The sequence below is a fragment of the Rhamphochromis longiceps genome, linkage group LG1, assembly GCF_057381845.1.
Source record: "Rhamphochromis longiceps isolate RC_006_pf linkage group LG1, R_longiceps_female_GT1.1, whole genome shotgun sequence".
Lineage (NCBI taxonomy): Eukaryota > Metazoa > Chordata > Actinopteri > Cichliformes > Cichlidae > Rhamphochromis > Rhamphochromis longiceps.
In genome coordinates this window covers 33,971,823-33,994,056 of record NC_140557.1, presented here as the reverse complement: position 1 = coordinate 33,994,056, position 22,234 = coordinate 33,971,823, and the positions used below count along the sequence as shown (strand labels likewise).

General features: G+C 40.5%; 2 pseudogenes; both read right to left on the bottom strand.

The window, feature by feature from the left end:
• Positions 1–6,360: 6,360 nt before the first annotated feature.
• LOC146679066 (N-acetyllactosaminide alpha-1,3-galactosyltransferase pseudogene) lies at positions 6,361–17,895 on the bottom strand (annotated as a pseudogene).
• A 2,023-nt stretch (positions 17,896–19,918) lies between these two features.
• Positions 19,919–21,374, bottom strand: LOC146679065 (uncharacterized; annotated as a pseudogene).
• Between the last annotated feature and the right edge of the window lie 860 nt (positions 21,375–22,234).

Genomic DNA, 22,234 nt, shown 5'->3' with positions numbered 1-22,234 from the left:
GATGTTTTATAAACACTGAATATCAGGGTTACATCAGTCAGCTGCTATAGCTTAACAGATGTCTTACAATACATTTATAACTGTCACTTAAAGGCTGCCAATGCTGTAACTCTATGCTGTAACTCACTATCGACCAACTTCTTTTTCGATAGAGTATCTATAAATACTCATAGATACCTTAATAAACTTATTTAGGAAGTTACAAACCATTTGCTACTTGTTAGTAAAGTATCTTGAGTGAGCCCATCTAAAGTATATACCTTAAAATCTAATTAATACATGTGGAAGTATTTAAAATACATTGTAACAAAAAATAAATCACAACACACAGGGTAGATCCAGAACGCACTGTATTTTTAAGATGCCAATCACAGAAATATCAGAACAATGCTGACAGATTGGACACACAAATGTTGATACAAAAATAAAAAGTGTCATAAACTATCAGCCAATATTTGAGGTAATACAGAACACGGCTGGATGCAAACTATATGACCTGTAGCTCTTTACATAAACTTTTCAAATAACATTTTTGAAAAGAAAAAAAAAATAGCAGTAGCAACATTAACTTTTAGAATTATCTGTATTTTTTGGAAATGTCATATATCAGTCACCCCAATGTACCATTTTTGCGCTTTTTTGCGAGCCACTCGTTCCACTCAATAACTGTAAGGTGTTCTGACAGTAGTCTATCATTTCTGTTACCCCTGAGTCTCCAGATTTGCTAATTAATAAAAAGTGTTGTACATTAGCTTATTCATCATGAATAAAGTGTTTAAAGCAGTGCTTGAAAACTATTAACTGATTATGAGAAATACTTTGTAGATGCTGTAGAGAGAATTAAGTAAGCATTAACTAATGCTTAACAGATGATTAACTAATGCTTAATAGTGTGCACTTATTATAAAGTGTTACCAATTTATCCCAAGGTTCCTGATAGAAGATTTAGCAACACCTGCAAGGGAACTTCAAGTTTCCATTACCTTTGTCATAAATGTGTCTGGGGCACAAAAGACTTTTGTTTTCCTTATAATTAACTTGAGGAAACAAAAAATTCACACCTAAGCAAGATCTGTATGGAAAAAGTTCATCTTGTTCTTGGTATAGTGCCTGTTTTTGTTGAAGATAAATTAGTTTACTACTTAATTTTGACTTTCTGGCTTGGTCAGAAATCCAAAGTAGTCCAGTTGTTGATTCTTTATACTTAGAGCACTGAGGTCGCACAAAACAAGAAAGGAAAAGAGAACCAAACTTCAAGGCAAAAGCCTGTATTTAACTTTTTCTTAACACAAGAACTTATCTTTAAAACCACATATGGGAAAGTTCTTTATTTCCCTATTTGTACTGTGTCATTCCCAGAGACACACACTGCACACACACATGTACACTTCACACAGGCATTAAGCTGAGGATTTATTGTGATGATGTTGCTAGAAGAATTTACAAGAAAATGCTTTCTGCTCTGTAATCCATGGAATCTTTGGACACATCCTCCACCTCCTGCTATAATTCTCATTCCAGCATCTGAAGTCATACACTGTACTTAGCTCAGTGTACCATTAGTGTAAAGCAGTACACACTTTGATGAAGATTGCTTCGCACAGTATGTTAAACCTAATTGTGTCTGTGTGCGAGTTTTTTAATGACAAAATGCTCTTTCTTCATCTATAGTTTCTGTTAAAATACTAAAATAAAATTACAATATTTTAGTCACCTTTCATACGTTTGAACTAACAATCAACTAACATGGTCACCAAGTGTACTGTTTGATGAAAAGAGGCAAAACAGAAAGTTAGAAAAAACACAATGGAAAACTACATTTCATAGTAAGACAGGAAGTGTCACGGTTCTGGGTCGGTTCAACCCAGCATTTTGAGTTCTCTTGTTTTGGTTTATTTGAATGATCGTTTTTTTGTTCTCTGGTGCTTTGTTGATTATTATTATTATTATTTATCTATTGTTTCTGTGATTCTGGTTTTGGTTTTTACTCTCAGGTTTTGTGTTCTCATGTTTGGTGTGGGTTTTGATCTGTGTCCAGTCTGCGTCTTTGTGTAGTGATTTCTTGTTTCCTGTTTTATTGTGAAGGTCTGCGTCTCATGTGAGTGTATTCAGTTTTACCTCCCTTGTCTCGTCTCGTTAATTACTCCAGCTGTGTCCCCCACCTGTGTGTAATCTCCCTGTGTTTCTCTGAGTGTATTTAAGTCGTGTCTTCTGTTGTAGTAGTCGCTGGTCCGTCTGTGTATCTACCATGTTCCAGTCGTGTGTTCTCCCTGCTGTCCGTCGTCATTTACCTCTGCCCATCCTCCTTCATGTTCGTGTTCTAATTCGTGTTTAGTTGTTCTCAGTTTAGATAGTCTGCAGTCCCGTTTGCCGTTTTTCTATTTGTGTTTTGTGTTCAATAAACCACCTTCACACCTTTACAAGTGCCTGCGATTGGATCCTCCTTTATCATCTTCACACGTCTCACTCCACTTGCACACAAACACACACATGCACACGCACACACATGTAATTTGTTAGTATATCTGTTAGTATACTTGTTAGTATGTTAATTCAATCATTTTCAGGTATATAAATTTTTGGGGCAAAAGTTAATATTTTCATATATAATCTTCACATATAAGTCAAACATCAGAAGTCTACAATCATAGTTTGTTTGTTTAACCTGACCTCTTCTTTTGACTCTGATTTTTAATTCTTAAAAGCAGACAACACATGGAGTGTTATGTGGCCCCCCAACCTGAGGCTCAACTGTTTCTATTTGTAGCACAAATGAAGACACAAACAATTTGTGCTGTGAGCTGTGTTTCTTGTTTGAGCGCAACCATTTGAAACAAGGTCATGTTTCATGTTTTTGTTTCTGCAGATTATGAGCGCCACAACAGAGAACTTTGTGGGCTTTATTAAAAATGCACAGGCTTTATTAAAAATGCACAGTATGCACTGATGTGCTCTGCAAACACACACACACACACACACACACACACACACACACACACACACACACACACACACACACACACACACACACACAATGTTCAGGTAAAGCTTGATGAAGAGGAATTTGAGGAACTTGTCCAGTAAACAGTAATCATCCAGTAAACATCCAAATCAAACAGATATCATCATGTAGTGGTCATTACATGAATTATTTATTATTTATTTGATTACATGACCTATTGTCCAGCTTGGTGCTGCTTCAGCATAATGATTGTAAGTTTGGTTATTAGTCAGATCCAGTAAAAATTCTATATTTAAAGAATTCTGTCAAACCTCAAAAAATAAAGCACATTTTATATATTTTTAAAAAGCTTTTCTGTCAGTTTAGGTGGCTTAATAACTCTGCTGTAAATTTAACATGATGTTTTTTTTCTTTCGAAGGATAAAAGAATGAGCTCAAACCTTTTAAATGAACTATATAGCTAAGAGCAGTATAATCCCTGCATTTTCTTATATTCTTTCTTTGTTTCTTATATACTTCTAAGTCTCTGTTGGTATTGGTATGACAGCAGTCATCTTGCATTTCCCTTTGTGTGGGAAATAGTTTGTGCTTCTTCTCCCTTTTATTGTTGTGCTTTGAGCTCCACCTTGTGGTGACAGGTTTTATTTAAAAGGGATTTATAAAAGATCTAGCCCCTCTCAATTTGTCCATTAGTCCAAATAGAAAATTTTATCATTTCATTGATAAAGATGTATAAGTCAGTGTCTGAAATCTTTTAACTTGAATTCATCTTCATTTGGCACGGACACTACAGAGGGTAGAGTAAGGACTGTTCTGATTACTGCCCCTTCCTTGCTTGTTTGTATTTGATAGGATGACTGCCAAGGTGGCTGGGTAAACTGATGTGCCAGATGGTGGCAGCCTATGAATAATACATCATTATCCACAGCAGGACAGGTCTAAGGTGATCTGAGGTCAGCAGAATGACACAGGTTTGGTCCAAGATAAGTATTGGGGTGTGTGGTTCAGGGGTGAGATTGTGAATATGCTGAAATACACTATTTCATTTTCATGTAGGTTCCACAATAACTTGTAAGTCTTAACATGTTTAGTCATTTGACACGTACGCAAGAGTTAAACAGACTTCCTCTACAGATTTTAGAGGGACCACAAATCCTGTTGGCTAGATTAGAAGATCATATTTATTAGTAATGTCTCGTATTACTGAATCCAGCTTTCTCTCTGTGTTTACTAAGTTGATATGGGAAAACTTTTTTACATCATCCCCCAAATACAGCACACACTTATCTTGAGGGCCAGACATTTAATTACAGTTCCCTGAGAAGGTCTAATATGCGGAAAAGATGTACAATTTTTTAACTGCAAGTCTCAGTTTTTCTACATAATAAATGTGTAAAAAAGAAAAAAAAGTTCTGGTAGTTCATTGACTAGACAAATGTTTGAATAAATATTTCTATAGTAGGTAGTGGAAAAATGGAAACTTTGATTGTTATATCCCTGGGGAAGGATTAATCTGGTCTTAATGGGAAATATGACCCTCCACTCCAACTCCATCCAATAAAAGAGACAAAATTCTGAGCAACTGCTATACAGCTGTTTATTGACTTCAGCACTGAGCTATGCCAAAATAACGAACAAAAGATCTCTAAAGGTCCCTAATGTTCCCAAGTCAAAATGAAAGTCAAACAAAAGAAAATTTGCTTGCCTAAATTCCTACTGTGGAAAATAAGATAAAATGGGTTTTGTTGGGTTTATCTAGGCACAAACCCCGCTGGAACACAAGACCATCACCTGCACAGTGTTTTGTGGTGCCAGTCTAGCCAAAGTTGAGGAAAAGATTCCTTCATCTGAACTCGGCCAACTTTGACTGATTCCCTTGTCACTGCCATTTTTATTGTCACATACATGACTATGCAATTACAAATACACGTGACAGTCTTAAGCAGGCATATCTGAGCAACATCAATGTCTGTATTCTCTGTGTGTGGGTGTGCATGTGTGTCTGTGTGTTTTCAGCCATACCATACATAGACATACCATCTTTCAATGAACTTAACTTGTGTGTATGAGGTATGGTCAAAGCAGAAGTAAGCGTCTTGCTAACCTATAAAAACAGGAACTTGCAATAGGTCATATCTCAAATGAACAGTTAAAGGTGTGAAGTCTTGCACCTTAAAAGAACAGAACATGGTACTTTCCAAATGTGTAACATAGCTAATCGCTGCACTAAGCTGCATTCTAAATAAAGAAAGCACATTTTGTCAGCACAGACACAGATACTGGAAATGTTAGAAGGTTGAAAATAAATCCTCTGACTGTCTGGCTCTTTCTTCATAATGATAGCCATATTAGGACACATAAAGGCAACGATTCTATAGCTATATATCTTAGCACAAATGATAATATAAAAAATACCAATTCCAACAGGTTTCAACAGAAAATGGCTTCTCACTCCAAAGGGCTCATATACCATTAAAAAAACAAAAGCACACACATTGATTTATGCTCATTAAGAAAAGTTTGTCTAAGGTTTTCACATAGAAACACTCAAAGCTACCATCAGAAACACAGGCCGTTTGCTTGGTGGTGGAGGAGAGGGGGACGAGGTGGCTGTCCTTTGGTGCACTGCTTGGTGAATGTGTAAACCAATAAACATAAAAATAAACCAATATTGTCACGGTCCGCTGTGACAGACCGTGCGGTGGTGTGTATGGTGGACCCAGGTGCGAACACAGGTGAGCAGACGGGAGTGAACTTTAAACAAAAGCGAGCCTTTTATTGTGGCTGATGACAAGGTATACAAATACAGCAGGGATAGCGTGGCTAAACAGAAACCTAAACTGGGAATAACTAAGGTAAAGCTATGACTAAGAATGCAATAGACCGGGCATGGAAACATAGAGGGTGGAAACACAGACGACGCGACACAGACTACATGAAACACAGAGACTAAATACACAAGAGGGATGATCAGGGGAAGTGGCCACACATGGGAACACAGCTGACACAGATAAACATAACAAGACATGGCAGGAGTAAACAACACTGACGGGAGACTGTCAAAGTAAAACAGGAAGTACACAGAGGTGCAAACAGGAGGAGAGAGAGAGCACGGGCATAGTGGGCTGGGGAAACATGGAAATGAAACACGAGGGGAGATGAGGGCTCACAGATACATAGAGGGGCACACAGGGGATAAGAGTCACAAGGGGAAGTCAAATAAGGAACAACATAACAGGACAACTCAGGAAACATGACCTAAATAAGGAACGAAATACAAAAATACAAGGAACTGAGAATACTGGGCCCACATGGCCCAGGACCATGACAAATATAAAATCAACAACAAGCTTGCACTTCTGTCACAAAAGGATTCTAATTTTAATTTCCTGTCCAGTCTACCCACTACGAAGTGTGTCATAATGTTTTGGTTCCCACACTAGACGGGTGACAAGTATATCACGCTTGTCCCAAATGCTCTGGTCCCAGCAGTACTCTGGAGACAGCAGCCTGCTTGGTTTATGAATCCAAAAGTACTTGTTTAGATGGCTCTCATCATGCCACAGAGCTTCCACATTATTTATTTTATCCTCCATAATACCCAGATAACAGGCATCTACCAAATGCTTTACATTTTGCCACAGTCCTCCAAAGATAGCAGCATGTGTTAGGGTTCAAATATTGAGGAAGGAGAGTACAAACAACCATGGTCCAGAAGAGCTTGGTCAAACAATTGATTTTAATGAAATACACACGTGGGAAGACCAGCGCCTGTTCACAGACAGCGCTGATCTCCAATTAACCAGAATAAGAATCAGAATCAGAATCTGAATGGGTTTTATTGCCAAATGTTGAGCAGGTTTACAACATTAGGAAATTGCTGCCGTGCTTCAGTGCAAACATACTGTCATAAATTATGCTTAAATAAACATGAAAATAAAAATAAGAATAAGAATTAAAAGTGCTAAGTAGATAGATATATACATGATATATACATGAGTGCAGGTGGTGATCAGTGCCAAACATGGAATGATGCAGTGAACACAGCGTAGGGTCATGTGTTAGTGGTGGGAACAGTCATACGGTTATTGTTCATGTGTCCAACAGCAGAGGGGAAGAAACTGTTCTTATGGCGAGAGCTTCTGGTGCGAATGGACCGGAGCCTCCTGCCTGAGGGGAGCAGGTCAAACAGACTGTGTCCAGGGTGAGAAGGGTCAGCTGAGATCCGAGCTGCATGCCCCAGTGTCCTGGAGGTGTACAGGTCCTGCAGAGATGGGAGTCTGCAGCCAATCACCTTCTCAGCAGAGCGCACAACACGCTGCAGTCTCTGTTTGTCCCTGATAGTGGCTCCAGCGTACCACACGGTGATGGAGGAGGTGAGGATGGACTCGATGATTGCTGTGTAGAATTGCATCATCGTCCGTGTTGGCAGGTTGAATTTCTTCAGCTGCCTCAGGAAGTACATCCTCTGCTGGGCTTTCTTAATGACGGAGGTGATGGTGGGCTCCCACTTCAGGTCCTGGGTGATGGTGGTACCCAGGAAGCGGAATGAGTCCACAGAGGTGATGGGGGTGTCAGTCAGGATGATGGGGGGGAGTGGGGCTGTGTGCTTCCTGAAGTCCACAATAATCTCCACTGTCTTCTGGGCATTCAGCACCAGGTTGTTGTGGCTGCACCAGGACACCAGACGTTCAACCTCCCTCCTGTAGGCAGACTCATCCCCGTCCGAGATGAGTCCAATAACGGTGGTGTCATCTGCAAACTTGATTAGCTTGACAGACTGGTGGGTGGAGGTGCAGCAGTTAGTATACAGGGAGAAGAGCAGGGGTGAAAGAACACAGCCCTGAGAGGAGCCGGTGCTAATGGTCCGGGAGTCCGAGACATTCTTTCCCAGCCTCACATGCTGCTTCCTGTCCGTCAGGAAGTCAGTGATCCACCGGCAGATAGGATCAGGCACATTCATCTGGGAAAGCTTGCCTTGGAGATGGTCTGGAAGGATGGTGTTGAAGGCAGAGCTGAAGTCCACAAACAGGATCCTGGCGTAAGTTCCTGGGGAGTCCAGATGCTGCAGGATGAAGTGTAGGGCCATATTGATGGCGTCATCTACAGACCTGTTGTCTCTGTATGCAAACTGCAGGGGGTCCAGGAGGGGGGCCGTGAGGGTCTTGAGATAGGAGAGAACCAGCCGCTCAAATGACTTCATGACCACAGATGTCAGAGCCACGGGTCTGTAGTCATTTAGTCCAGTGATCCTAGGTTTCTTGGGGACAGGGATTATGGTAGAGGACTTGAAGCAGGCAGGCACATGACATGCCTGCAGTGAGGAGTTGAAAATACCAGAAAACACTGGGGCCAGCTCGTTTGCACAGTGTCTGAGGGTGGCAGGAGACACACCGTCTGGGCCGGGAGCTTTTCGAGCATTCAGACTCTTAAACTGCTTCCTCACACCTGCTTCATGAATATGAAGAGTTGTGGTGGGAGGAGGTGGTGTGAAATCCTCTTTTGTGTGGGGTGAGGAGGGGGGTGTTGTAGGTGAAGTGTTTGAAGGTGGTGATGGCTCTATGGAGGGGGGAGAGGTGGGGGAATGAGTGTCCAAAGTGTCTCTATTGTTGGGGCCGTTGGAGGTGTGAAGGCTGCCTGATGACTCGTCAAAACGGCAGTAAAAGTCGTTGAGGGTGTTGGCCAAGAGCAAGTCATCAGTGGAGTGGGGGGTTTTAGGCTTGTAGTTGGTGATATTCCTAAAACCTTTACACACAGAGGCCGAGTCATTCTTTGAGATCTGCTGCTGCATCTTCTCAGAGTGCTGGTGTTTAGCAACGTCCACTTCTTTAGTGAACCTGTACTTGGCCTCTCTGTAGCAGTCCCTGTCTCCGCTTCTGAACGCCTTTCTCTTTTCCAGCCACAGCTTTTTGAGTTTAGGAGTAAACCAGGGTTTGTCCATAGGAAAATAGTTCTTCATGCTTTTGAACTGGATCGAATCGCTACAATCCTTTTAGACAGGGACTTACGACCTGATCAGGTCCCCACAGGTAGCTTTCTCCTCAGCCAGTTGTAATCTGGAAAGCCCACCTTATATTTGCTCTTCCCGAGAATTTGTCAGCGCTGTTATTCACTGTTCCAGGCCTGCTTAGAACAAACATGAGAAAAAGAGCAGAACCTCTACTAAAAGCTTAATAAAAGAACATAAAAGTATAAAAGACAATTTGAATAACCTAGTTATTCAAATAGCCTCGTCTAACCAGCCTCAACCAACCAGTCCTCAGAATAACCTGCACTTAGACCCTGCTTTCGGTTTCACTTCTGCAAAAGCACACTCTGCAAGCCTGCAACTTCCTGTCAGCCTGCAACTTAGTCTTTCTGAAAGACACACACACTGTTTAAACATCTGAATACAATATCAATGCTATATATTATATTATTAATGCAATGGTAATGATGCTGATTATTAACAATAGCAGTAAAATAATTTCCCTGATCCACACTCCCTCTCTTGACCCTCTTTTGCTAAAAAGGAAACAAAACACCTTTTCCTGCACCTCCCTAACTTATCATGTTTGGGACTCTTTAATCAAGAGCATGATCCTAATTATGTTCTTCACTTATTGACTTGTATTTATATATATTCCTCAACGTTACTCATCATTTTAAAACTCTTAAAACGCTGCTTTCACGTCCCTGCCTACGTTTCCTGTCGCTCGCTCTATTCTCCCTTATCTGATCATCAACATCCTGTACACAGAACTCTTGCTACTGCAAGTCAACTTTCACAATAGATCACAAGAGAATCATTATAAGCGCCTATTCTACTAAAAGCTCCAAGAGAAAACAACCATTTTAATCAATTAAGTTTAAACATATAAGCAATTACTCATGCATACATTTTATCATAGCTAAACGCTGCCTTGAAACAACTCCAGTGTGTTAACACTAACTTCATTTTAAAACTCACATTTCCTATGTTATAACCTGTTTTTGATATAGCCTTTTTATTTCATTTTGCTCCTTTTAATGTAACAATACCTTCTAATTCTAGTTTATCAGACTTAACCAAAATATATGCTTTCCTTCCTTTGGTCCTTCTCTAAAGCAAGAAACTCCTACTCAGTTCCTCTTTTCTGTCACTTGTTACAGGGCCAGCTCAAGTTCAGTTAAACGCGAAATGAATTTGAGGCCTTTTGCCTGGAATCAATACTGTCATGTGTGTTTATGGACTCTATGTGTCTGTAAGCGTGTGCAATCCTTCAATAACTCATATCATCCTCACAGTATATTGGCTAATCATAGCGCTAGCCAAAGGCTCGTGACACTCAAGAGACGAATTGAGCCACAACTCCTTTAAAGGCACAAAATGCAATATGTATAAAAAATAATTTCTACGTATAAGCTCTCCCCTTTATCCTAAAAATAAATCTATAATATCTGTATGTGTAAGCCTACATTATAACCACTTCTTCTAGAAATCAAAAAGAAATCAAACCTTTTCTACTCCTACAACCTTCACTAGTTTTCCCCAAAGCGTATCTTTTTGCCAACGTGTCCCACAATTTCCCTCTAAGATTTGTATACAGCTTTAAAAACACCGGCATTGTATCTTCTAAACAGAATTCAGTTTACTTTAATCCTTTAACCTTGGCATAAAAATAACAATCTCTGCTTCAGTTTCACAAATTCCCCCTTTTTTGACACATTTCATGTGTCAAAACTAAACATGCTCAGTTTTCCCCACTCATGATCCAATCTATGTCATAAAAATAAACTTAAAACAAAACAGTTATCAGTCATGTGTTTCTTCAGTTAATGGTAACATGAGTTCTATCAAAAAATGTTTCCCCTTTAGCATTTGGCATTCTCCCAACAATATACTATAATACCATAATCTAACCCCAATCAATAAAACAGAAATTTTCTCAAAGCAAACATCAGCAACCCAAGAATTAAGCCTTCCACTCCTCCTGCTTATGGGAAAAGCAAAGCAAAGCAAAGTATACCCTTCTCTTTCTGGCAAATTGTTTGTCCACATTTATTCGTCCCCACCTTCATTCAGTCACACACATTCACTCACATGCATTCACACCATATTTTTGCTAATAGTGGAGCCTCCCGCGCAAGTAATCAGATTCTCCACCCTCAGCAAAATGAGCTCATTTATTTGTTCTATTTCCATAGGAAAATAGTTCTTCATGCTTTTGAACTGGATCGAATCGCTACAATCCTTTTAGACAGGGACTTACGACCTCATCAGTCCCCACAGGTAGCTTTCTCCTCAGCCAGTTGTAATCTGGAAAGCCCACCTTATATTTGCTCTTCCCGAGAATTTGTCAGCGCTGTCATTCACTGTTCCAGGCCTGCTTAGAACAAACATGAGAAAAAGAGCTGATTATTAGCTCATCAAAACACAAAACGAAATCACCTGACAGGTTTTCTCTAAGTGCACTGTTACAAAAATAATGGGCCCCCACATGTCCATGTTTACTAAAACTCCCTCTATTAAAAACAAAAAACAAAAACAACCCGAACCTCACTGACAGAATCAACCCATCACCACAACAACCTCAAAAATCTTAAGCACACAAAAGTTTTGCCACCTTTCCAGGTCAACTCACATAATTTCACCTCCTCAATAGGGGCGATCGTGGCTCAAGAGTTGGGAGTTCGCCTTGTAATCGGAAGGTTGCCGGTTCGAGCCCCGGCTTGGACAGTCTCGGTCGTTGTGTCCTTGGGCAAGACACTTCACCCGTTGCCTACTGGTGGTGGTCAGAGGGCCCAGTGGCGCCAGTGTCCGGCAGCCTCACCTCTGTCAGTGCGCCCCAGGTTGGCTGTGGCTACAATGTAGCTTGCCATCACCAGTGTGTGAATGTGTGTGTGAATGGGTGGATGACAGGTTGTGTAAAGCGCTTTGGAGTCCTTAGGGACTAGAAAAGCGCTATACAAATACAGGCCATTTACCATTTACCATTCAATACACCGAAAGTCTTGTTACAACCACACAATTTGCACACAACCATCGCCCCCTTTATGCACTTTAACATACTTAGATTCAGCATAAGATATAACCCCATTATGACAACATATCATCACTAAACTATAAATTTATTATCCAAATCTGCACTTCTGAACAGTCTGCTATGCTTCCTCTCCTGAAAGCCTCAGTCACACACACACAGGAAGCTTCTGCGTCACCACTCACTCCAGCTAATTTGCATACTGAGTCATATCTCAACAAGTTGCCGTAACAAGAGAAATACATGTTTAAACATTACCACCTTATTAAATTATTTTATTTCTTTCTACAGTGATCACTGGTTTTGATCACTCAGTACGAGAGCACTCCTAAATCACTCTTTTAAAACTACTTTAATCACTTTTCTTTTTTTCCATAACTCACTCCCTCTGTCATATAGCTTCTTTTGAGTTATTCCTCAACTTCAAGCCCTGAGTGTATTTTATTAAACATTCACACCATTCTATCACTCATACAAATAGCGAGCTGATTTTCATTGCGTATGTTTGTGTTCTTAGCCAGGTTTATCAATGTCTATGCATTAATCTTCATGAGCTTGTCCTTGTAAGGTTAATGCATTTTCTGCTTGTGTATGTGATTTTGCATATGTTGCTTTTGCAGTGTTTCAGACTCCTTCACAATTCTCCACTTAAGCCGTCAGTTTTCTCTTTCCCAAAATTTGATAAACCAAATTTTAAGTTCCCACCTTAAATAACAGCATTCCTGGTCCTCAGACATAGGTCGGAGTTTGCTTGTTAGGTTCAGCGACACATGGCGCTGTAAACAATTCAACCAGAAACTTGCCTTAACATGTCCAGTCATGTTAACCTATAAGTTTCTTCCGACCGCTGCATGTGGAGAATTGGTCCAGGTCTACTTCGCCCCTGAATATAACACAACTAAGACATTTTCATTATTATCATGAGTACTTAAACTACCCGTTTCTCTCTCTCTGGTCAGAAATACCAACTTATGTCATGTGTATAAGTGTAAGCATGTCTTCATTGCGGTTTCTATGTATGTTAATATTCAGTGAGTGTAAGCTGCTTTCTTCATTGCCTCTGTATGTTATAATCAGGTTTAATCCATGCATCTTTTCACTAATTTCTTAATTCGAACCATCTCCCTTCTGATTCTTTCCAAAAATAATTTCACATGTAACAATTTGTGTATGCGTGTTTTCTATTTTTGTTTACCTCTTTAGTTTTCTCTGGTGGACATCTCTAAACCATCCATGAGTTCAGGCTTCAATTTCAACCCAATTATACCCTCCAGTCACTCGAACTCCTCTGGACTTCACCTTCCCACTGGCCCCTGTGCTCTTCTCACAGTGTCCTTTGTTGTCTTGAAATCTCCAGCAAAGACAGTCTGTTTCTTCTCTGTTTCTTTTCAGTATTTTCCTTTTAGATTAGGTCCCAGCCTGGTAAAATATCACATTCAGTGCCTTTAAACAGTTATGTCACACTGTTCTTACCAGCCTGCAGTCCACCGTGCATGCTTCATCACTTGGTTTCTTCTTCTCTGCTCATCCTTTCAGTCGTCTCTTTCAAGATTACTCCAAGCATGGCAGATCTGAAAATCAGTGTCCAGTGCTTTCCCACAGCTCATTATCCCACTGTTCAACTGTCCAGCCTGTAATTTACAGTACATGTTGCATCGTGTGCTTTTCTTACATGCTGCTGCTGGTGTCGTCAGTGTGGTTTCAGTTGCACTGCCTTCTGCCTGCTGTTAATTCTTCAAGTCCACGATGTTCTGTCGGTCTTCATCAGGAGATTAACTGTCCTTTGAGCTTCTTCTCAGGATGGGGGCCAAGTGGGAGGTCAAGCTGTAAAATTTTAAGCCAAAATCTGGCCTGTTTTTCCCAATTCTGTTAATCTATGGTTTTGCCTCTTAAAATTCCAGGTTGAGAAAAGTCCACCTTTATTTATTTGTAACCTGTATTAACACACTAGAGCATTAAATTAATATCCTTTTCATTTCTTTTCTTAAAACCTCCATTTGCTTCGTCTGGCTAGAGTCTATTTCCCTCTGGGTGCTCACTTGTGACAGTGAGTCTCCTTTTATGGGCATGCACAGTTCCTGTCACACAAACGCTTCCTGTTACTCACACAGCACTCAGAGCCATATTTCCTGTTTCTACAGTCTAATCAAACTCTTTTTGTTTTGTATTTACAATCTACAAACCCTCTGTAATTCTACTAACTTTTGATCTAAAATGTAGCATCATTCACACAATCATTTCATACTCCTCTCACACACACTGCCTTTTAAATAGACTAAACTCTTTGCATTTGTCAGCATTCACATCACCGTCTTTTCTCTCACACTTCTACTTCTGCACTCACTCTACTATCAACTTTTGTTAATATTACGTATTTATTATTTTGTACAAATCACACCCAATCACTCAAAACCTACTACTCACAGCATTCACACACTTAAACTGTGGCAGGAGTTGAGGAATATAACTCAAAATACGCTTTCCTAAGAACATTTTAGACATGCTTTTCATAATCAGAAAGAGCAAGTCAAAAAACAAAAAACCCCAAAAACAATTGAAACCTCTATTAATTCTCACAGCACACACAAGAAATTGAAAAAATAAAACACACCAGCAATTATTGCTGGAGAGAGGTTACTACTGAAAGTGATATGTTAGTCTTAAGTATCTACAATGCACTGAATATATTTATATATCTACATCCAAACTCAGTCAATTACTATACATCCACTACGGCAACTCAAAACTTTATTTAGAGCCCTCTAATAAACATAAACAGCGTCTTAAACACACATTCAACAATGTTTGCAGCAGTATTTGTAAAACCAACGGTGGTTTTAAGCATTTCACTACTTACTAATTTGCATCTTCACACACACTGTCTAAAAATATCAGCAGGCAGTCAGTGCATTGCTGACTCGACACACAGCCTCCTCTCACACCAAACTCTCTTATTTTATATTACAAAGACATCTTATATTTACAACCACTGTCAGGCCCAACAGCTTTAGCGCCTAACCAATTTCGACAAATTTAAGTTAACGGTCCAACTGATAAAGTCCAACTTTTTTGTGATCAATTAACCAGTATCTGTCCAACAGTTTCTGGCCTCATCTCTAAAATCCCTAACTCAATTTAAGAGTGTCCAACACCCAAGGTCCAACCTTTGCTGCCCAAAAAAGCGCAGATTACCGTTCCAAACGGTAAAGTAGTCCAACCACTAGCTTATTCCAGGATGCCCTGTACCCCACAGTTAAGCCACACTGAACTAACCCTCTTCGCCGAGAGGTCAATGTCGCACGTCCACGACAAGGAGGGAGCGTAAACTCCAGGCTATGCGCTTCCCACCAGTCCAACTGGCGTTCTTCAATAATTTATAATACTTTGGAACAACAGTAAAACACCCAAAAAAGTGTTAGACTGTAGCAGGTCCAACCTTATAACCAATAGGGGCTCCAACCCCAAACAATAACCAAATTCCCTAATATACTAAAATCACTCAGCAGTCCAACTGCTTTACACGGTCCAACCGTATTAAATCCTTTAGCGGTCCAACCGCATTCAATCATTTTTAGCAGTCCAACTGCATTAAATCCTCAGTACTGTCATGAGATTCTCATCAAAATCAAAGCAGACATTCACCAGTAATTTCAGTGAGTAGACTTTAATTTGTAATGTCCAATTTGGCACACTTTGGAAATAATTCAACAGGCTTATGCCCACTCATTTCGACCACTGGCACTCGTGTTTGCCCGTCTGACCACCTTGGACCCCGGATTTCTCCGTCTACACCTCCAACTCTCTCCCTCCTCAACCACCGGACGAAGCCCCCAAATGTTAGGGTTCAAATACTGAGGAAGGAGAGTACAAACAACCATGGTCCAGAAGAGCTTGGTCAAACAATTGATTTTAATGAAATACACGCGTGGGAAGACCAGTGCCTGTTCACAGACAGCAATGATCTCCGATTAACCAAAGCACAAGTAGATATTTTATACCATCAGGGTTTGAATTTAATGACGGCCCTTCATGCGTCACCAAACAGAATACATGCATACGTCAAATCAAAACCACAATGACTTTTAACACAGTTTAAAAAGAACATTGTCAACCTTTTTGACTAGCGCTTCTCCAAAACCGCAGACACTTCTGCAAGAAACTGTTCCTCTTTTGCAGAGACAAACATGACTAACCTCTCACCTATAAATGCATCTATCTACTGTGTATGTGTGTGTGTGTGTGTATGTGTCGACCTTGTATGCTCTCTCATTTCACCCGTTGCACTTCTGACCTTTCACCAGAACAAAGGCTCATCCTTATGTGTAATAACCTAACTGAAACTATATGTACTATGTTGAATAAATGTTATAATCAAGAACCTCTACTAAAAGCTTAATAAAAGAACATAAAAGCATAAAAGACAATTTGAATAACCTAGTTATTCAAATTGAATAACCTAGTTGACCTAATTTGAATAACCTAATTTGAATAACCTAGTTATTCAAATTGTATTATTTTTTATTGCTATTTGAATAACCTAGTTATTCAAATAGCCTCGTCTAACCAGCTCCTCAGAATAACCTGCACTTAGACTCTGCTTTCGGTTTCACTTCTGCAGAAGCATGCTCTGCAAGCCTGCAACTTCCTGTCAGCCTGCAACTTAGTCTTTCTGAAAGACACACACACTGTTTAAACATCTGAATGCAATATCAATGCTATATATTATATTATTAATGCAATGGTAATGATGCTGATTATTAACAATAGCAGTAAAATAATTTCCCTGATCCACACATGGTAGTAGAAATCTCTAGTTTCCATGAAGGCTTTAGATTTGGGTGTGGAGCAATGCCACAGAATCACCCAGTGCCTCAGACCCAAATCTGCCCTTAAACTCCTGATCCACATCAAAACAGAAGACATAACGAAATTTGTGACGAATCTCTGATCCTATTGTTTCTGATATTGTTCTGATTCGCATCATAGAGATGTCTTGCCGCCTGGCATGCTTTTCCACTTAAATAACCTTTATGTTTCGCTCAGAAGCAAGTGTGATGTTTGGTACTTTTTCTGGTGAATCTGTGAACACATAAGTGGTAATCAGTGGTAATGCCAACATAAAATGTTGTTCTGCTAAGGTGAGGAAAGTCTTGAGGTAGGCATCCAGGTACCTTAATTAGAGACAGAGAAAAAGATGGAGGTGTTTTTAACAAGAATACATAAAACAGTTTATTTCTGAGTAAAGTGGAAGAGCGAGTAATTTATTTTTTTGAACTGAAGCATTTTTTAACACAATCCTCTCATTTCAGGGGTTCAAAAGTAAATTGACAGATGCCCCAGAAGCGCTAGCCATTTCACTTCCAGGAGACACCAGAGAGATTCCTGCCAACGCCTGAACTGTTTTCGGGTAAGTTAGAAAAGACCACCAGCTCTCTCACTCAGTGTTCACTCGTGTTTTGGCAACAACCCAGAACATACGAATCAAAAACAGCTTATTTTGTCCAGCTACTCTGCGGTCAGGCTCTGAAGCAGGCCCAGGCTGTGTTGAAAGAAAATTCTGAAATTACCTTTTTTAATTTCCAAACTAAGTTTTGGGCTGTTTTCGATAAGGGTTCAAATCCCAGTGCCCACTCTTTGATGTCTTTGAAGCAGGGGAGACAAAGTGTTGCAGACTTCTCTGAGGATTTCTGGATTAGGCACTCTGCGAAGGCATTCTGCGAAGCATTTTTACATACTCTTAGCGACGGATTGAAAGGTGAGGTTGCCTCAAAAGATCTACCATCGTTACTTGGAGAAGAAGATTCTCCATAAATGAGTGCCGTTATTGTGGTCAGAGGCAACGCTTTATTAACACCTGTCACTCGCAACCGAAAAGGTTGCACCCGTCAGTAACGGTGGGGATACTGACCCCGGGGAAACAGCCAGGCTCATGCTATTTGCTAAAATCAACTCAAATACTCACACTCTAAAGGCATTAGCAAATAACAAAAAGTGTGAACATGTGGTCGGCTCTGTCGTGCATCATTTACAGCGGTACCGAAACCCAGGATTGAGTCATGAGAGAATTTATGGTTCTCTCTCTGAAGCACAGCTTTCGCCATCTCCCTCCCCATAGAGCAGGGGTCACCAATCCCAGTCCACAAGGGCCAGTGTCCCTGCAGGTTTTAGAACTCACCCTGGGTCAACACACCTGAATCACATGATTAGTTCATTACCAGGCCTCTGGAGAACTTCAAGACATGTTGAGAAGGTAATTTATCCATCAGCTGTGATGGATCAAGGACACATCTAAAACCTGCAGGGACACCGGCCCTCGTGGACTGGGATTGGGGACCCCTGCCATAGAGAAATGTTAAAACAGTTCCCAAATGTCAGTTGAAAATTAGATTTTGAGGTTGTCTTCTCTTGGTTAGCATTTGTTTTCTACGGAAGAGGATTAGGGCCACTGGGAAAAAAAAAAAAAGAATTCTGACTTTAATCTCAGAATTGTGAGATTAAAGTCAGAGAAAAAAGTCAGAATTCTGAGATTAAAGTCAGAATTCTGACTTTAATCTCACAATTCTGAGATTAAAGTCAGAATTTTTTTTCCCAGTGGCCCTAATCCTCTTCTGTAGTTTTCAGACTAAAAACATATCCACATTTTATGGTTCATTTTCTTTATATATTATAAATTTGTAGCTTGTTAAGTCGTACCTTAACAAAACCAAAGAATATATGTAATGTAAAAACATTAGGTACATTAAGTTCTTTATAATTGTTTTTATATTTGGTTTGATCTGTTTTACGGTTTATTTTATGCTTGTAGAATTATAACTACTAGAACAGATTAGAACATTGATCAGACAATTAACCACCAAGCATACCTTTATAGGTTATACCTATATAGCTATAGGTTTTCATGAATGTTTTATCATCCTCATCTCATAGGGTTCTTTTTGTCTGGAAAAAGTGTCAGACGACCTTTTTAATTGAGCTTTCACAGAGCCTGAAAGAGAAAGCCTGACTTAATGTAGAAAGTTAATAACCATCATAGTGATACCTGTGAATGAGAATTATCTTTGACTGGGTTTTATTTTCATGCCAACTAACACGAAGAAAGCCTGGCTGGTTTGAACTTCTTTTTGTATACCTCCTATAGTTGAGTTTTTGGATAATTGCAGAATATTCACCTTCCTGATTTTCCAAAATTGTTAGGTCAGTATTTACGGTGCTTTGGTATGCCTTCCAGTCAGCTTTAGTGCATTTGGTCGAATCTTTAGCTTCATCTGTTTGAATGCTTTTCAAGAGCTTTTCATTCATGAGGTCTAATCTGTCCTTTGCCTTATGTCTTTGACCTTTTTTCTCCTAATTACCGTGGCCACCAGGGTTGAAGTATATTACAAAATGCTGGATTTTAATTGTCAGAGATTTACAGTTAACAAACAGTCAGGTGAATAAACAACACTGAGACACTTGATACTGATAACGTGCGGCACGGGTGAAACTCAGAGAGTAAATCACACCGAGCTGCAGTATTCATTTATTTTTACATCGTCAATATGCAAATATAATCACATTTCCTGTTACGCAGGTCCTGATGCTGTCTGTGTGTAAGCTGTGTGTGTGTGTGTGTGTGTGTGTGTGTCACGAAGTGTGTGTGCTACAAGTCAATTTCTAAGAATAAGATAATGCGAGTCAACTTCTGAGGATGTGTATTTCTGTGCTGATCTCTTGCGGTAAATGTCACCGGGTCAGTTTCCTGGTTCTTCAGAAAGCTGTGTCTGGTGAAATATGTGAACATAAGTATAACATAACATTTGAAGCATAATCATATAAATCAGTAAAAATTCCATAACATTCCCTCCTGTTGTTACTATATTTCACCACTTAATCATACTTTATTATCAGCCAACAATCACTTGCTCATAGCATTTTCAATTGTAGCATCATTCAGTATGTGTGAGTGTGTGTGTTCCTATACTAAATCCTCTTCGTCCGGTTTATCTTCTTGTGGCCGTCCAACATAGGTGATTACTGTGGCCTGTACCATTTTGTCAATCATTGATCTGATACAGGGTAGAATGCGAGTTGAGAACATGCAAAGCAATAAAAGAAGAACTCCTATCAAGACAAGTCCTTTGATCACGAGGGTCTTCCAGCTGCCACTCAGCAGCCAGGTCAGCCAGTCCTCTGTGTTCGTGACATAGTCTTGTTGCTGTGCATTACTCAGTTGTCGTAACTTGTCTAGGGCGGTGGTCATGGTCAGGGAGTGCACGTTGTCCGGGATATAGGTGCAACAAGTCGTGTTGAATAAGACACAGAGGCCCCCTCTCTCAGCCAGAATCATGTCCAGGGCGACTCTGTGTTGCATAACCACTATTCTGATCACGTCGATTTCCTCATTCTGAGCCTTGTTTATCTTTGTTGAGCTGTTCAGGAAAAGTTCAAATCGGTAGTCAAGAGTCTCTTAGCATGTTTTTTCCATTTCCAACCCATGGGAACAGTGAGTGCAGGACCTTCTGTCCGGTGGTCCACAATTTGAACTCCGCTGGTACATCACTGCCCCAGATTGGGTCATGAGGTTGCACGTCATCAGTGCTCCTCTTGCGTCTTGGTTGGTTCTGATGGAATACTCTGAATGTGTGGTCTGACACTAAAATTGGGGCGCAGAGTCCGGTGCTGTTGGGTGGGATGGTGAAGTATGTCTTTGAGCCACATGCCCATGCTGTACCCTGCACCCAATATGTGCCATTCAGGAAGCTTATCCGTGCCTTTCTGTCCTGCGGCATTCGGAAAGTCTGGGAGCAGTTTTGGTTCATTCCCAGCTTTCTGTTGCCGTATGCGAAGGTGAAACACATTGGATGTTGTATTCCTGGTTCCCTCCTGACGTTGAATGATTTTCCCTTGTCATTGGTTGCGTTCAGGTGTACCCAGTATCGGTCATCACAGCTGTAGTTCCAGTCTGAGATCTCTGGTGTACAGAACACTACCTCATTATTTGTATAGTTGATCTGTGTTCCATTACACCGTGGCAGGTCGGGTTTTGTGTCTTGTGTCTTTAACTCAACCTTGAAGAAGAAGATGTCTTCGGGGGAACATGTTCCGCTGGTGGCTTTGTAGAATATACATAGGGCTTCGGAAAGGCTGGGTGATTTTCCATATAGGGTGGCTTGCATTGCTGTTGTTGGGAGGTGAGAACAGACGTAGCAGCCAGTGTGGTTGTCTTCTGTATGTACTCGGTCGTAGACGTACCGGTACCAGGCATTGTTCAGCCAGGGGTGGCTGTGCTCTTTGTCCATATCCTTTAGGTGTGAGTTGTCATATGACCATTTCTTCTGCAGGTGGTGATGTGGGTCCTCGTCTTTCCAGGTGCGTATCAGTAGGCTCACTAGGAGCGCGATGCCAGCCACTATGAGGACAAGTTTCTTCATGATGACCAGGCACACCCGGGCTCCAGGTGAGTAGACCACCGGCGAGAAGATAAAAGGGCGGGATATACCCAAACAGCCCTTTCCTCCTAGGAGTCGGGGGAACCGGCGTCTATGCTTGTGTTGTCACTCACTTTTTTGCAGTGGCTTTGGTGGATCCAAGATGGTCTTTCTGCTATTTTGCAGGCAGTTGGTGTGCTGAGTAAGACTTGGTATGGGCCTTCCCACCTCGGCGAACTCCAATTCTTTCTCTGGAGTACTTTGATCAGGATCCAATCACCTGGTTGCAACCTGCAAGAAACTGGAGAGATATCACTCGGCAGTTTATTGTTTAGCACAATCTCTTTATTCTCAAATAATTTAGTCATCCACTCTGCTAGGGTGGTTTCTCTTATAGACTTATTATTATGACCCCCGGGTTAGCCTCATCCACATCTTCACTCAGGCCATTGCCTTCCTGTTTCTTCCATGCATTTTCTTAATCTCTGTTTTATTGTGCCGTTAGTTCTTTCCACTAATCCTGCACTTTGTGGATGATATGCGCAATGATGTTTGATGCTGAAACCCAGAGCTTCAGAGACTTTGCTAATTACATCATTAACAAAATGTGTTCCATTGTCTGATCTTATCAGAGAAGGAATGCCGTATGTAGGAATGAAATAAGATAAGATAAGATAACCTTTATTAGTCCCACACGTGGGAAATTTGTTTTGTCACAGCAGGAAGTGGACAGTGCAAAAGTTATGACGCAAAAATTAGAATACAATAAGAATAAATACAGTACACAGCTGTACAGAATAGAATAAAATAATATACTATATACAGTAGAATAAAATAGTTGCATAAACATTTTGCTACTGAGA